Source organism: Miscanthus floridulus, chromosome 9 (assembly GCF_019320115.1).
Source record: "Miscanthus floridulus cultivar M001 chromosome 9, ASM1932011v1, whole genome shotgun sequence".
NCBI lineage: Eukaryota > Viridiplantae > Streptophyta > Magnoliopsida > Poales > Poaceae > Miscanthus > Miscanthus floridulus.
The window spans coordinates 128,804,409-128,819,501 of NC_089588.1; the positions used below are offsets into that span (position 1 = coordinate 128,804,409).

At 40.2% G+C, this 15,093-nt stretch overlaps 1 protein-coding gene across 1 annotated transcript in view; it reads right to left on the reverse strand.

Annotated features, from left to right (window-relative positions):
- LOC136484255 (cysteine-rich receptor-like protein kinase 25) overlaps positions 1–15,093 on the reverse strand; it is a 255,407-nt gene that overhangs the window by 12,703 nt on the left and 227,611 nt on the right. The gene's annotated exons all lie outside the window — the stretch shown is intronic.

Here is a 15,093-nt window from a genome sequence, read left to right on the forward strand (position 1 = left end):
TCATTGCTCAATATATAGGGTGCACCACTGTCTGTTCTTTGGAAAGAAATGTCTCATCTGTCATGGATGCATATGCAACTGTGGGCTGTGGCTGGCCATTGGCCATGTAGCACGGCATGCATGGATCCTGCCTCCTTAATGGAACATGAAACTTGATTCAGATCTTGACAGAAAAGGAAGAGAGAAAGCTCTCATCAGCGTCAGGTTTTGGATTACGATCTATAGGCATGCCAGTCTACAGATAGACCGCAAGCGACATTGAAAATAGACAGCTATGATTGTGAGATGTTAGATTTTAGTTGAGCACGTTTCGTTCACTTTTCTTGGTAATCTCCCTAAGTTGCTCAGTTGAGACTGTTTTTTCCTCACTTATGGTGGCCTGGGCATCTTTTACATCAATAGGTGATAATTCTGATTGCTGAAATGGATGTTAAGCATTAGTTTTCAATTGTAAATTATCCACTGTTGTGTTGAGCATCTGGATGGGTTTTGCACTTTTTGGTGTAGAGTCAGGGAGTTTTGTTTCAATTCTGCACTATGTGTTATGTAACTATAGAGTCAGCAAGTTTTGTTTCAATTCTGCACTATGAGCTATGTAGCTGTGCACTATGTGTTGCATTTATGCTGCTGTTAGAGCTCTGAAAATATATGTGTTGCATTTATGCTGCTGTTAGAGTTCTGAAAATATATGTGTTGAATTTATGATGCTGTTACAGCTTTGATGCATTTATCTTCAGTATACCAGTCAACTACTTGTGAGCCTCTTCATTGTAGTATTTGATAGTATCATATTGCTGCAGCAAGACTGAGATGTGAGCATACTGCAGGAAGACTGAGATGTGAGCATACTGCAGGAAGCCATAAAAGACTGGTGCCTATAATCCTTCAGAATGGAGAACATGGGTTATGGAATTGAGAGGTGGTTTGGCTGACAGCAGCAAACAGACAAGGGCTGGCTAGTAGATCAATCCAACTACCGAAACATCGATTTCAGTATATAGTAGAAACTGGCTCGCAGATAGATCTATTGTCCTTATTTTCAATTTCAAGTATATTGCTTTGCTATGAAGAGTTCAGACAGTGTAATGTACAAGTATGCACTATGCAGTACACTTGATAACTCATGATGTTATGCTATATTTGATTAATGAAAACTATTATATTATATTATTATATATAAATATATAATATCTTTTATATCGATGGTTCTAAAAATATTATAGTCATGTCCATCTTATTTATGCTTGCTTTGTTTTCTATCGTATAGCAACACAATGATATACGAAATGGAATTCACGATTGGTCATTGCTACATGCACAGTATTAAATAACTTGCAAACAGCTAAAGAGACAGTCCATTATACGAGCTGTCCGTTTAACTGTCTGTGTTCGGATTTCAAAAACCTTATAGACAACTCTCTGTCTATGGGTTGTATGTCACCTACATGATCAATATAATGATGCTTATTATACATCATAAATATTAGTGGCGAGACAGCGTAGGCTTGTAAATAAGTCGTTTTGCTTAGCCTTAGTGGCGAGACGCTTGGTTTTTGGTCTTTGCTTGTGTTTTTGCTGTTCGCGGAGGGTTGGTAGTTCTATTTGCCGATTGTCTGAACCCTGGGTGTTCAGTTCAGTCGGCAAAATTTGTTAGCTATGGTTAACGGCTCATGGATGGTTAAACTTTTGTAATTTTGTTGCTTTTGAGTTGGAAAAAATATGCTGTTGTTCTTCCCTCACTCTCCGTTTTCTAAATAACTTTAATTAAACTGTATCTAAGCATGCTACCCTGAAATATATATGACGACTGAAATATTTCCAATCATACTTTCAAAAATTAGTTATATCTGAGTATGCTGAATTAGAATTACTGCTCTAACAGGAAAATCTGCCCACGCTAGTTTTCCTTCACAGCGGTGCAATGCTTCCGGCTGCATATAATTGCAATGTTGTGGCTGCCTGGCAGCAATAACTTCTCAGATCGAGGATGGTCCCTCACTACCACTAGTCTCATGTGTTAAAAGCAAAACTGGACCGATGGGGTAAGAACACCCCACAGTATTATCTGAGGAAGAGTCTCAGTCAACCGATCGAGAAAACCCTTCGAAACCTGGCTTCACCTATTGGGCATCAGGAGCATATAAAATCGTGATGGTCTTAAGGGTATAGTGATTTGCCACATGGAGGTCTTAAGTATGGGTCCATATCTAATCTAAATAAAATAAACACCTGCAGTTGTCTTCGTTTTCTTCAACCGCTCAGATTTTTTCTTTTCTTCGCCAAGAGCACGCCGCCTGCCACTTCCCCGGACCTATCACACCTATGCGCTGGCCGCTAGAGCTCCCGCATCTGACACCGTGGGCCACAACGTCGAGCCCCTGCAGCCACTTCCTTCACATCCAGCCTCTTCCCCGTGGTGCTTGATATACCGACCCTAAGATTGCCAGCGATGGTATTAGGGTTCGAAACCCTGGCCGTTACTCTCCTCTACAGGGGAGTTTACCGTCACGCTATCAAGTGCTTGGCATTGCATGTGTTATAAGAGGTCAATGATTTTAGTATTGTTTTCCTTGCTTGTTTAACTACGGATCCTTGCTTTGATCTTATGGTCATGACATCTACCATATTAATACAACAGTGTTAAAAAAAAGAGCCACCACGTTCACTGAGAGGCCTAGAAATTCCCACATTAGTTGAAAAAAGAAAAGATTCTACACTATTAGATTTTATGATGATCCAATGGATCAGATTAAATAAAAAATTTCATACCAAATAAAATAATAATAATAAAATTGGAATAATAAATTAAAGAAAAAATAGAAACTTAATTTCCGTATGAATTTGGAAAGAAAAATACCTAAATAAAGAGTTCATGTCACTACCACAAAAATGATTTTAGGAGACAGCCTCTCTAATTAATAGAGGTGGACACATCTAGCGCCCACCTCCGTAAATGGTCGGGCAGCCTCCAGGAAAATGCCTGCCTCCGAAAATTATTTACGGATGTGGGCATCCTAAGGCGCCGCCACTAAAAATGATCGATTAACAGAAGCGGTCGTCTTAGGACACCTGTCTCCGTCAATCGATTTTCAGAGACGGGCATCTTAAGATGCCCTCCTCTAAAAATTGATATTAACAGAGGCGGCCATTCTAAGCGTCCGTCTCTAAAAATCGATTTTCATAGGCGGGCATCTTAAGGCCCTCTCTATAAATAGTTGCATACAAAATAATTCATAACTTTTCCATATTAACTTGGACGAGGACAAACTATATATCAAAAGTTTAACCCTGACATGATCTACAACTTTATAGTTGAAAAGTTTTTTATTTGAAACAGTTTTGAGTCCCAAACTTTTGTTATAAATTCACAGATTTTGAAATTTGAAATTTAAAATTTTCAAACAATCTCGGATGTTGACATGGTATATACCAAAGTTGTAGTTCTCGATCCAATCTACAACTTTGTAGTTCAATTTTTTTTTATTTGAAGTCTTTAGAGCACCAAATATATGTTCTAAATTTATAGAGCGGCTTAAAGCACTTGCCTCTATTAATGCCCGCCTCCAGAAAGCTTGATTAACAGTGATGTTTTGTGTTGGCATCTCTTAATGTCGCTACCAGGTTTGTAGTCCCTGGCAGCAGCGCCAGAAATGCTTGTTGGGTTTCTTAGCATCACTACTTAGGAACATATTCCCAGGCATGGCACTAGAAACGCCTTGGTGGTAGTTCTTTACGTTTACACAACAAATCAGCAAGCGCACGGAACAAATCCGCAATGGTGTAAAAGTCTCTAGTCTGGATATGATCAAGATGACATGCTTATATAATGAACCGAGGTTCATAGTAGGGGTAAACATGATATGGTTCAAGATAGTGTGACACACAAACGAGCCTATCTCAGGGGTAAAGATGGAAGAAAGAATAAAGAATGAAAGAATAATCCTAACAAGAGCAGGCATATCCTAATACAGCTATGCAAAGAATAGCAAGTGTACATACACATACATGGTTAAGATCTAGCTCTAAGCATGAGATGGACGGGGATACCTTCGAGTACTGGTCTGCCAGCAATCTCAAGAGGCAATATATAAACTCCTACACGAATACCTGAACATGGCGGATTACAAGGGACGGACATGGCTGTCACCATCTACCGCCTGCCCCTCAACCGTGGAGCACCGTCATATCTAAGACTTCCGTATACCAGGGGCACCACGCCCGTGTATAAAGAAACTACCCATATCCCCCTGGACTCTGACCCTATGGATCTACAAGCATAGGACATGGGCAAATCCGGAGGAATGATGAACCGCCACCTCAACTTAGCTCTAATTCTAACTATGGATGTTGTATGAACAATTAAGCATAAACTTCTATATAAAACATGTAACATAAGAACTTAGCTCTAATTCTATCACATAGCTATATTGATAAATAGAGGACAAGAACAAGTTGGATCCAAATATATTTCTCATACCAATGTTGCCAAGATGTCCAAGCCTCTTATAATGCTTAGGCTTTGCTCCACTACTACTAAAAGGTAAAAGAGTACAAATATGAAGAGAGTAGAGCTCTAGTGTGGTGTGTGTTCTAGTGTGGAGAGCACCCCTCTACTTATACTACTCTTGGAGGCAGTTTGGAGAAGAATATTCATCGGATCCTGCCGCACCGTCCTCCACAGGAGTAATGGCTCCACCACGCGAAGACTAGGGCCAAGAGGCAACAGGGGGGTGTGGCCGCACCCTAGGTGCGCCCGCCCCCTGGGTGGCACCTCCCCGCACCGCCTTGCTTTGGCGGCTATTGGCTGGGTCTGGGCTGCATCCCCGTGGGTTTGGGGCCCAGGTTTGTAAGGTAAGTGGGCCTTCTTTCTATTTCTTGGCTAGAGTCTGCATTACATTTTGCCGGATTGCGCATTTTGACTATATTTTCCACCGTATCTATATATATGTCCTGCAAAACCTTGATCTTCCAATACATGTGGAAATATGTCAATATGAAAGACATATGTGTGCAAGATGTACTAGTTCTCTGATTTTTGTATCTTAATTGGCAGTCAAATTTGGTTGATAAGGACCGCCAACAAGATCCCCCCTTTGCTCATCCTTGAGCAAAAGCTAAGGCATTGGTTGTTGATCAGGAGTTGCTACAATGCCAATTATATTTCAAAAACTACCATGTCTATAACAAAGCATTCTTCCTTGATTCAAATAAGTCGGCATTTTATCCACCCTTTTTCCTTGATTCCTGTGGGGCTTATTGCTTTTCCAAGTCTTAGGTGGTTGCAAGATAGAACGGTTTTACAGAATCGACAATCATTTATTCTTTGATTAACTCTCTTTCCGGAGGTTTTTGAAAGTTTTACAAAATAAAAGTAAGTTCTCAAATGATTCACTTGATCGCTCAATTGTGCATGATCCTCACCAAAGGCTTTTGATGTTTTGCCTTTCTTTTCATCCTACTTCTAAAAGCTTTTTGTGGAATTTTGGGTAGGTATGAAAATGAGGCAAACTTGCATCACATAATATTGCCAAGTCAAAAACTGGATCAAGGAGATGCAAGTCATACACTTTGATCAAGAAGTGCAAGTTGTGGGCTTTTAAACTTTTTATTTGAACTCCTTTGTCATGCTTCTCTCTCCTTTGCTTTGGTTTTGAAAATATGGGCTATCTTTCTTTTCTTTCTTTTCTCCTTTTTTCTCTCATGCTCTTTAGCATGGATTTTATTTTTTTTGCTCATGCTCTTTGGCATGGATTTTTATTTTTCTCTTTTGTATAGCCCATATTTTCTTTTTTTTGGCAAAAGAAGATTTTGGAGAGAGATGGTTATGACACAATAGTGGAGTTTATTTTACTTGGTGGATCGAATAGAATGTTTTTGCGTAACTCTTAGTGTAAGAGTGAGCATAATTATATATGGAGTGTACATGAATCTTGATCATGGGTGCATGACGAGGATCTCAACAGGGGTCACAACAATTTGACAAAGATCAACATGATAACAAGCAGCATATGACTAAGGTTTTTATAGTTGAATGATATCATATGGCTTTGGTAGGATATATCATCATTGAGGAACTTTTTGAATCTTAGCTTTTGAAAGTGAAAACTCCTGATGTCAAGTTTCTCATGAAACAATTTCATAGCAAATTCTATTGCACCATATCATGACTCGCAACTACTTAGAAAAGGATCATGTTCTGCAACCCACAAGTTTCAAGTTTTTAGGATGAGACATTTTTAGCCAACAAACTTAAATTTTGGGGAATACTAAGTTATAAACTAGGTATAGAAGAAATATAAGACAGAGTAACTATTCATCATTTTAACAAGGAGAGACTAAACATTCTTACTACTACACATATGTGGAGTGGAATAAATATTTTTTTGTTCTCTTTATCATATTTTTTTTTGCAATGATGCTAAAAAATAAACATGAATGCAAGATACAAGTCACCTCGGGATTAGGGAGTCCTCCCCCAAGCTAGCTTAAACCCTACGGTCTGGGGTTGTACCTTTGCGACCGCCGTAGCTGTCTAGAGCATGCCAGAAGGTTTTCTCCCAAGCTTGTTTTTGGTGACACAGCGTATGACAAGGCAAAAATACTCGAGAACAGGTTTTATGCAATTGAGAAAACAATGTAGCCATCTCGAGAGTTTGCCTTGCATTCTTACTATATTATTGTTATTGTTGTTGTTATTATTATTATTATTATTATTATTATTATTATTATTATTATTATTATTATTATTATTATTATTATTATTGTTGTTGTTGTTGTTGTTGTTGTTGTTGTTGTTGTTGTTGTTGTTGTTGTTGTTGTTGTTGTTGTTGTTGTTGTTGTTGTTGTTGTTGTTGTTGTTTTATTATTTAAGTAACTAGGGAATGATATATTTTGGGATTTTGAAAACTAAAATATTAATGCAAAATTTTAAACATGTAATTTGAATTTTAAAACTTGTATATGCTTTTCAAGTAAATATATGATAACTACCGATTTACCTTTGGCAAGGACTCACCATTTAAAGTTCGCTGAGCAGGATTTTTCTCCTTTCATTTCTTGCTTCAGGAGGCAACTTGTCCAAGAGAAATGGACGCGGACGTCGGTACTTTTACCTGCCACACCATTTTGGTTTTTCCTTGTGGTGTGGGAGTGGACATGGGAGCTACTTCCTTTGGTTTTTACACCACTTTGTTTTTGGTGGTGTGGTGGTGGTCTTTGGAGCTTCTTCCCTTGGGATTTGTTTGATTTTCTTTTGCTCCGGCCTCTTCTTGATTTCTTTGTTCTTCTTCTTGTTACTGAGGCTGTCCACCAGTTGGGGTTGAATCTCAACTTCCCTTATGCCTTGTGGATTTGGCCCATACTTGATCCTTATCATGGAGCATTGCTCCTGTCTGGGCCGGAAATCAAACTTCTCTTCTTTACCGTTGATATTGAAGCGGATTTCTCTGGCTCCAACAACAATCTGTGCTCCCGCAGTGCTCAAGAAAGGTCGCCCCAGGTTGAGTGGCGATTCTTTTATGGTTTCCATGTCAAGCACCACGAAATCGACGGGGACGAAGTATCCCCGGATTTTGACCGAATGCCTTCGGCAATCCCCGCCGGGTAGTAGACCGATGAATCGGCCAGCTGGAGCTGCATTGGCGTTGGCGCAAGGTGCGAACCGCACCATCGTCAGCACCTCCGCCACCACGCTGCCGCTGCCGGCCACGAACGCCAACACCATGCCGGCCGGTCGGTGGACGTGAACGAACGAAGTGTAAAGCTGCAGACTGTGTGTGTCAAGTGCATAAAAAGAGTAATTTGACTGTCAGTTGTGTTATTATCTTGTTATTAGGAAGCTATCATGGCCGTATATCATTCCATATGCATGGTGTCTATAGTTATTTTTCCATGGGCCTGCAGAAGAGCCATTTCTTCGTCCATGAGAGCCTGACTGACACGAGTAGAGAAAGACAAGGGATTCAGAAAATTTAAGCTTATGCTATCCTGGAGTACTATTTGCTGTGAATATTTATGTGACGGACGGTAGCAATAGCAACTAGCTAGGCGCGTCCAACGGTCCAAGTCCCTGGCCGTCGCTGCCATGTCGCGAAAAGCATCTGCTGGCCTATGTCGCTGCCGTCCAAGTGTATTATTTTTTTTTCTTTGGGAATTAGTCAGTTCTACAACTAGCACATTATCAAGGTCAGTCTCAGTGGAGTTTGGTGTCTCAATTTCCATCACTTTTGAAAACAATGTGGACTGATTTCATCTCCGGTTCATGAAATTCATTTTACTCTCACCAAACTTTGATCATCTTTCTTCATTAATGTTGTATCATATCAGCATATTTGTTGAGTTAGTAACTTATTTAATGCTTATAAAATTATTATGAAACCTCCAATGAGACTAGCAAATACCTACCAATTTTCTTCTAAAAATATTATCTATTTGTTGGTGCTCTATTTTAGAGTTATTTAGATTTTATATGTTTCAAATATATAGTGAGCACAACTGCGCAATAAAACAATGGGAACCGAAATAAATATATTCCAAATAACTATATATAGATCATATAAAACATGTACGTAACACTTTTAGAAAAAAATTGGTACTAGTTTCTTATTTTTCTAATTTCAAATAATTTGTTTATAACTTTTTATATAGTAAACTGGATTTTCATTGTTTTTATGAAATAGAAACCCACCTTTGAACCGGAAATTGGACCAAATTAGTCTCGTTTTGACGGTTGGAGGACATCCATTACTAAGTTTTGTAGTTAAAGGTTGGAAATCAAGCTACCTTACAAGTGGGAGGTTGAAAAATGTACTTTGCCCAACAAATAAAGTAGATTTTTTTTACTATAACAAACATCATAGTCACAACCTACCAAACGTTGTTCCAAGGGAAAATTCCCAAAATGTGCTGGTTGGAAGTACTGGAGCATGCCAAATTTCAAATTCTCCACTTGGTACTACCTCAGTCCTAAAAAGTATACAAATTTTAGACTTTTCCTAAGTCAAACTATTTAACTAAGTTTGTAAGGAATTGAAGATTGTTAGCATTTATGATACCATATAAATATATTATAAAAATATGTTCCATGATGAATTTAATAATACATAATTGGTACAATAAATATAGTTTTTAATAAATTTAACATAATTTGACTCAGATAAAACTACAACGTCAAGTTCTTTTGTGTGATGGGTGTGTAAGGGTTGTGGTTTAGTGGTGGTGGTGCGTGTGGGGGGTGACAGTGTTGAGAGGTTTGCCCAAAGCAACGACCTTCTGCTCTCTTTGTTTGTTTCAATTCAATATGTTCTAGGTTTGATAAAAAAACATCGTACTTGGTAGAATTTTCCACTTCACCCTACTTATGTCTTGGATCATGAAATTCAACAAATAGCTCATCAAAAATTCGTAAAGCCATGGACTTCAATGATTTATGCAACTCATCTGGTGGACTCTTTCAAATGGAAGAAACTGATCAAGAACTTTTAAGACCAAATCAAACCATACTTGCTGCCAAAGGTCGCCTTAGTAATTATTGATGAATTTAATTGGACAATGGCTGGATCGTTTGAAACTAAAACCTTAAGATGCACCAGAGTCCTTTGTTGCCTCTACTAGATTTTCCCCGTGTTTTTGCCATTTGTCATCTCCCTTTTGCTCTATCTTTACCCTATTCATTCTAAATTTTTGTTCACTTGGCTTTATCCTAAGTCAAACTTCTCTAATTTTAATCAAGTTTATACAAAGATGTTATCAACTATAAAGTTCTAAATCTTGAGAAGGTGTAACACCCAAAAATTTCATACTTTTAAAAAATAAGTAAATTGATTTAATTATGTTATTATGTGTGCATTCAAATATAGGAAATTAATAATTTTTGGGAAATTAAAATCAAGTATAAGGTTAGTAACCTTTTGATGCATACATGCTGCTGCACCTTTATTTTTGGCACTGACTGGTTTTGATCAAATTTGAATTTGGATACAAAATCAATTTGAAAATGGTTTGCTAAAACTCTAGAAAATAAAAAGAAAAAGGAAAATTCTTTTCTCCCTCCTCCCTTCTTCAATTCGGCCTGCTGGCCATTTCTTTCCGCCGGCCTGGCCTGCCTGCTGGCCCAATTTCCCCATCTCCTGCAACCGCCCGCGCCCTGTCTCGTGCGGCCCAGCAAGGAGCCGGCCCAGTCCCGCAGCAACCGCTGCCGCGCCCTTCACCCCGCTTTCAGCCGCTGACGGCTCGGGCCCACCTGTCGGCGCCGTCCCCTCTTCCCGCGTGCCCCTTTCGGTCAAGGCGCAACCGCCTCCGCGCCCACATCTCGCGCCGTCGTGGGAGCGTCGCCCCGCTCCCTGGTCTCTTTTAAAAGGAACCGAGACCCTCCGCGCATCCCCTGCTGCCTCCCCGCTCTATTTCGCATTCGCCCGCGCACGAGAAGGCTACAACCGCCGCATCGCGTCGTGGTTCACCGACCGCCCCTCCGCGCGGATTGCCGTCCCCGAGCCGATTTCGACCTGTTTGTCACCGCGGTGAGCTTCGCCGTGCTCCCCTCTTCCCCCGTGCTGTTATTTGCGTGTTTCATGGCCCGTAGACCCCTTTCATGTGCGCCCGTGAGCTCCATGCCGCCGGCCATGGCGACCGCCGCCTCGGCCGTCCTCCGGCCGCCGTATTGGCCTGGCCAGGTCTCCTTCACTCCCTCCCGCTATCCCCCGTGCTCTCGGATGGGCACACCGTGGCCCGTAGGCCCGAGTTCCGTACGTGCGGCATGTTCCTTGCCGCCGACCATGGCTCCCGCCCTCCTAGCTACCTGTTCCCTCCCAGCCGGCTCCCTTCTCTCTTCCCCCCAGATCTAATCCCCCCCCATTATCCCGCCCACCGTAAGTCCGATACCCGACAACCCTCTTCGCGAGTCGGTTTTTTTTGCTAATGAGTCCCTGATTTTTCTAAGTCTTAACCCGTCCAAAACACATTTCCAGATTATGCTTTCCCCTTTTGAAAACGTAAAATATACTGTTTTAGTCCAAAATACGTTTTTAGTATTTACAGAAATGCCATTGCACTGTGTTGCTTATAAAATCGTCGTTATAGCTCCGATTTGACCTTCAAATCGCGTTAGGTTCGCAATTAAGTTCTCTACTTGTTAATACCATTGTTAACCCTGTTTCCAACATTTAAATTTTGAGATTAGATTGAGTTAAATAAATTGCTATAGGAAATCCCGTTTAAATCATAACTTTCGCGTTTTAGCTCCATTTTTCGTGAACTTCGCGTTGACGTGATCGTAGCGAGACATAGAATCTTTTCATAAACATTTTATCTTGTTTTCTATACTACTGGTGTACTGTTCTAACTGTAGGATTGTTTGCTTTGCATGAATGCCGTTGGAATGTTGTATGTTGCCGTGTTGGTCGCGTTCAGACGGTGAGGAGAACGTTGGAGACCAAGAGTTCTTCGACGACCAGCAGGACCGGCAGGAGTTTGCTAACCAAGGCAAGTATAGCATGGGCCTACCTTGATGTCCTATTCACTTTAATCATTCACTCATGTGCATGTGTCTAACTTTGATAACCATAAGGACATCCTAGTTATTTGATGACATGTTTTCTTGACTCCTATGGGTTAATTGCATATGGGTAGATTGCTAACGCTCTAACTGAACATGGTCTATACAATGGTTAATGGCTCTATGGAACTAAAGGTAAAACATGCTTCATAACAACTGATCCATAGGGCGAAGGAGCAAATGACTTTCGATCATGTTGCTCTCGGCCCTCCATAAGGACTTATCTATCGACAAAAGCTGGGACTGACAGTGCAACCGTTAGAGTCATATGGCTCTAACTTTAGCTCAGTATTAGGATCTTTTCTAGCTTGTTAGAGGTTACCTTTATGGCGCAAAAGGGGCTTGCCACGTCGGGTATAGGACTGCCTCTGTTCCTATGTGTATAGCCACGATGGATTTGTGCCATAGGAAAGGGGGGTTCCTACATCTGCCTGCCGAGAAACCTAGCGGCCCTAACTTGTTAGAGAAACCTATGAAATGGCTTCATAGTGTACCCTGCCCGCTCACCTTGGCAGTGATATGGGAGTAATTAACCCGGGCATATGGGAATCACGACTCGCGGTGAATGTGCACAACCTCTGCAAAGGGTTACAAACTGTTATAACAGCCGTGCTCACGGTCACGAGCGGCCTAGAAAACTCACAGAATAACTGGTTACTTATTGTTGTTTAGTTATGATGTTATACGATGATAATATGACCCAAATGATTCTGATATCTGATTATATGGGTTTAAATGGGAGCTTAAGCATAACTTGCTAATAGTAGAAGATAAAATCTTGACTCACTAAAAGTGCTAACTGCAGTAAACCAGTGTCAACCTTTTTGAGCTTTCATAACCCCATGTTAACTTGTTAAGTACGGGAAGTACTTACGCTTGTTTACTTTCTATATGTGGATAAAAATCCCGGATGGATAACAGATGACTACGTGTATGAGGAGTTTTCTGAGACTATTAGGCTTGTGGTCAACCAGTTGACCGTCCCTGTGATGGAGTTACCATGAGAGAGTTATCTTTTACTTTCCGCTGTGTTGTATAAGTTTATGTGATGATATTAATCGTGATGTAAGAAACACCGTGATGATACTTTATGCAATTTGTCGACTTATCTGTGTGACTGATCCTTGGGCACACATGAGCTTTATGCATTCAATTTATCCTTAAATTGGGGTGACAGAAGGGCTACGATTTTCGTATAAATTTGTTGTCCATATAACTTATCTTAGAAGTTAATAATTTGCTTGATAAGTTGCAAACTTACAATTATTGTATGTATATATTTTGTTGATGGTTTTATACGTAGAGAATTGACTGTAACATCACTTTTCAATGATTGCTTGTAGAATAGAACCCAAATCATCAACATGTATGAACCAATTGTGGGAAATGCCTGAATTAGTATTGTTGGTTGTTAGGCTAAGTCGTTATTGTGATGGCCCTAGAGGAGCACCAGACCGTGCTTTTACATTTGAAATGGTACTTAAGGAAAAACCGTCTGTCATATATTTTTTTAATCAATTGTACATGCGAGATATAGTTGGTTGTTACCTTATCAGTGGTTAAACGATGGTTTTAGAGGTGCAATAGACCACGCTTTACATTTGACATGGTACTTACATAGCAAAAACCGAATGTGTTACTTATTTTGAATCGACTGTGTACATGTGAGTTTTGTACTAATGCCATAGAATTCTGAAATAGGGTATTGGTTAGACAAACATATATGTGGAAGTGGATATCAGAATTATTGTGTTTACATATTTAACAAATCAATTCAAAGACAATACAGTTGTTTTCCAGTTACCGGTTGAGCTGTAATTATAAGAATACTAATTAAATTACTAAGAAAGACTGTTAGGTAACAATTTACTGGAACAACTTGTAGGCCTATGAAAAACCCCAAGTTTCTCTCTCAGTGTACAGTCAGTCCAGTCACACAATCGATAATATTTGTCAGAACTCCTTGCAAAAGTGCATTGATTTGTTACAAAACCATAAGGAGCCAATGCACATGGTAAGTACCATAATCATGCAAGCTATGGAAAGATACCATTTCTTCATTTAACTTTTTCACTATGTTTTGCTGTTTACAGGCACCATGTATTTATATAACTTTTATGACTTTTGCTATTTATCTATTGACATATTTTTTTATACTAAATCTATCAAATTTCTATACCTTTGATTGTGTGCTTTAGAATTTGTGCTACAACCGTCTACTAGGTCGAATATATAAAAATCTAACAGATTTGACCACATGAAATGTATCGACAGATACTAGACACTTCCTTTTAATTTCTTTAGATGTTGCACAACCAAATTCCTACATTCACCACGTCCTCTTGGTTATATATGTCCAACACTCAATATTCCGTAGTTTTTTGGCCAAAAATATTTTATAGTAGCTTATGTCACTACTAAGATTTTATCTTTTGTAGATTTTGCACAATGAAATCACCAAGGGCTAGCATCATCATTGTAAACAAAAAAAATGTCACCAACATTAGAGATCTAAAAAAAGTGTACCAAATACTATTATTTTTCTATGGGAAGCAAGGAAAACAAGTAAAATAGCACATGGCAAACGGCACCACACAGTTCCTCCCAAGAATCTAGGCAAAAATAGCCCAAATGATAGAACCCCCATTTTTAGTCTCCCTAATTATCCAAGAAATATATATGCAAACCAGCCCACAAAGTCCTCCGATTTCCACTCTCTTCCCCATCCCGATCTCAAAAACACCAACCCCGCCCTCTCCACCCCGCAAGCGGACACCACCACCCCATTTCGTTCGCAGGAAGAATAAGGACGAGAGCTCTAGGAAGAGCTCCCTTCCACCGGCTTCCCCCGCCCCTCCTCCTAGCGATCACGCCTCCTCCTAGCGTCCCACGGCGGTCGGGTCGCCGGGTTCGGCGCTGGTCCTGGTCCGGGCCCTCCCATGGCGTCGGCGGAGTAGGAGGCGGCGGTCGCCGCGGCCGTCGTGGAGGAAGTGATGCGGCAGCAGGGCAGAGGATGCGGCAGCGCAGGAGGAGGAGATACGGTTGGGTCCTGGAGGAACATCGACATGCCTGTCGCAAGGCGGAGGAAGCTGGTGAGTCGCGGTATATTTGCTTGGTGAAAAAAAATTGCATCTTTTTTTTGCAGGAAATTTGCATCTTTTAATGGTAAGTACGTATTCAATTTGAGTTAAGGCTATTGTGTACATGGTAGGCTGGAATTTACTTTCTTTTTTGTGATTCAGTCATGATCTTTTAGTCGTTGCATGCTTTTAGTTTTGTTTGGGATATAAGCTTAGATTATTATGCTCAGAGTGTAATATTTACCAAGGAATAAATTCTCGTTTTTATCTTTTTTCTCTTGAAATGATATTAAACGGAATATGTTGTGCTAGTCTGCTAGAATAGGTTTTTACCCTCTTGGAGAGCTTGAATTTTGCTCTAGTCTCATTAATGCTAGTTTGAATTATGAATCCGTTAGAATTTCATCTCACATTAGCTGGCTTAGCTTCATACTTCATAATCTAATCAGACTTGGCTCAATA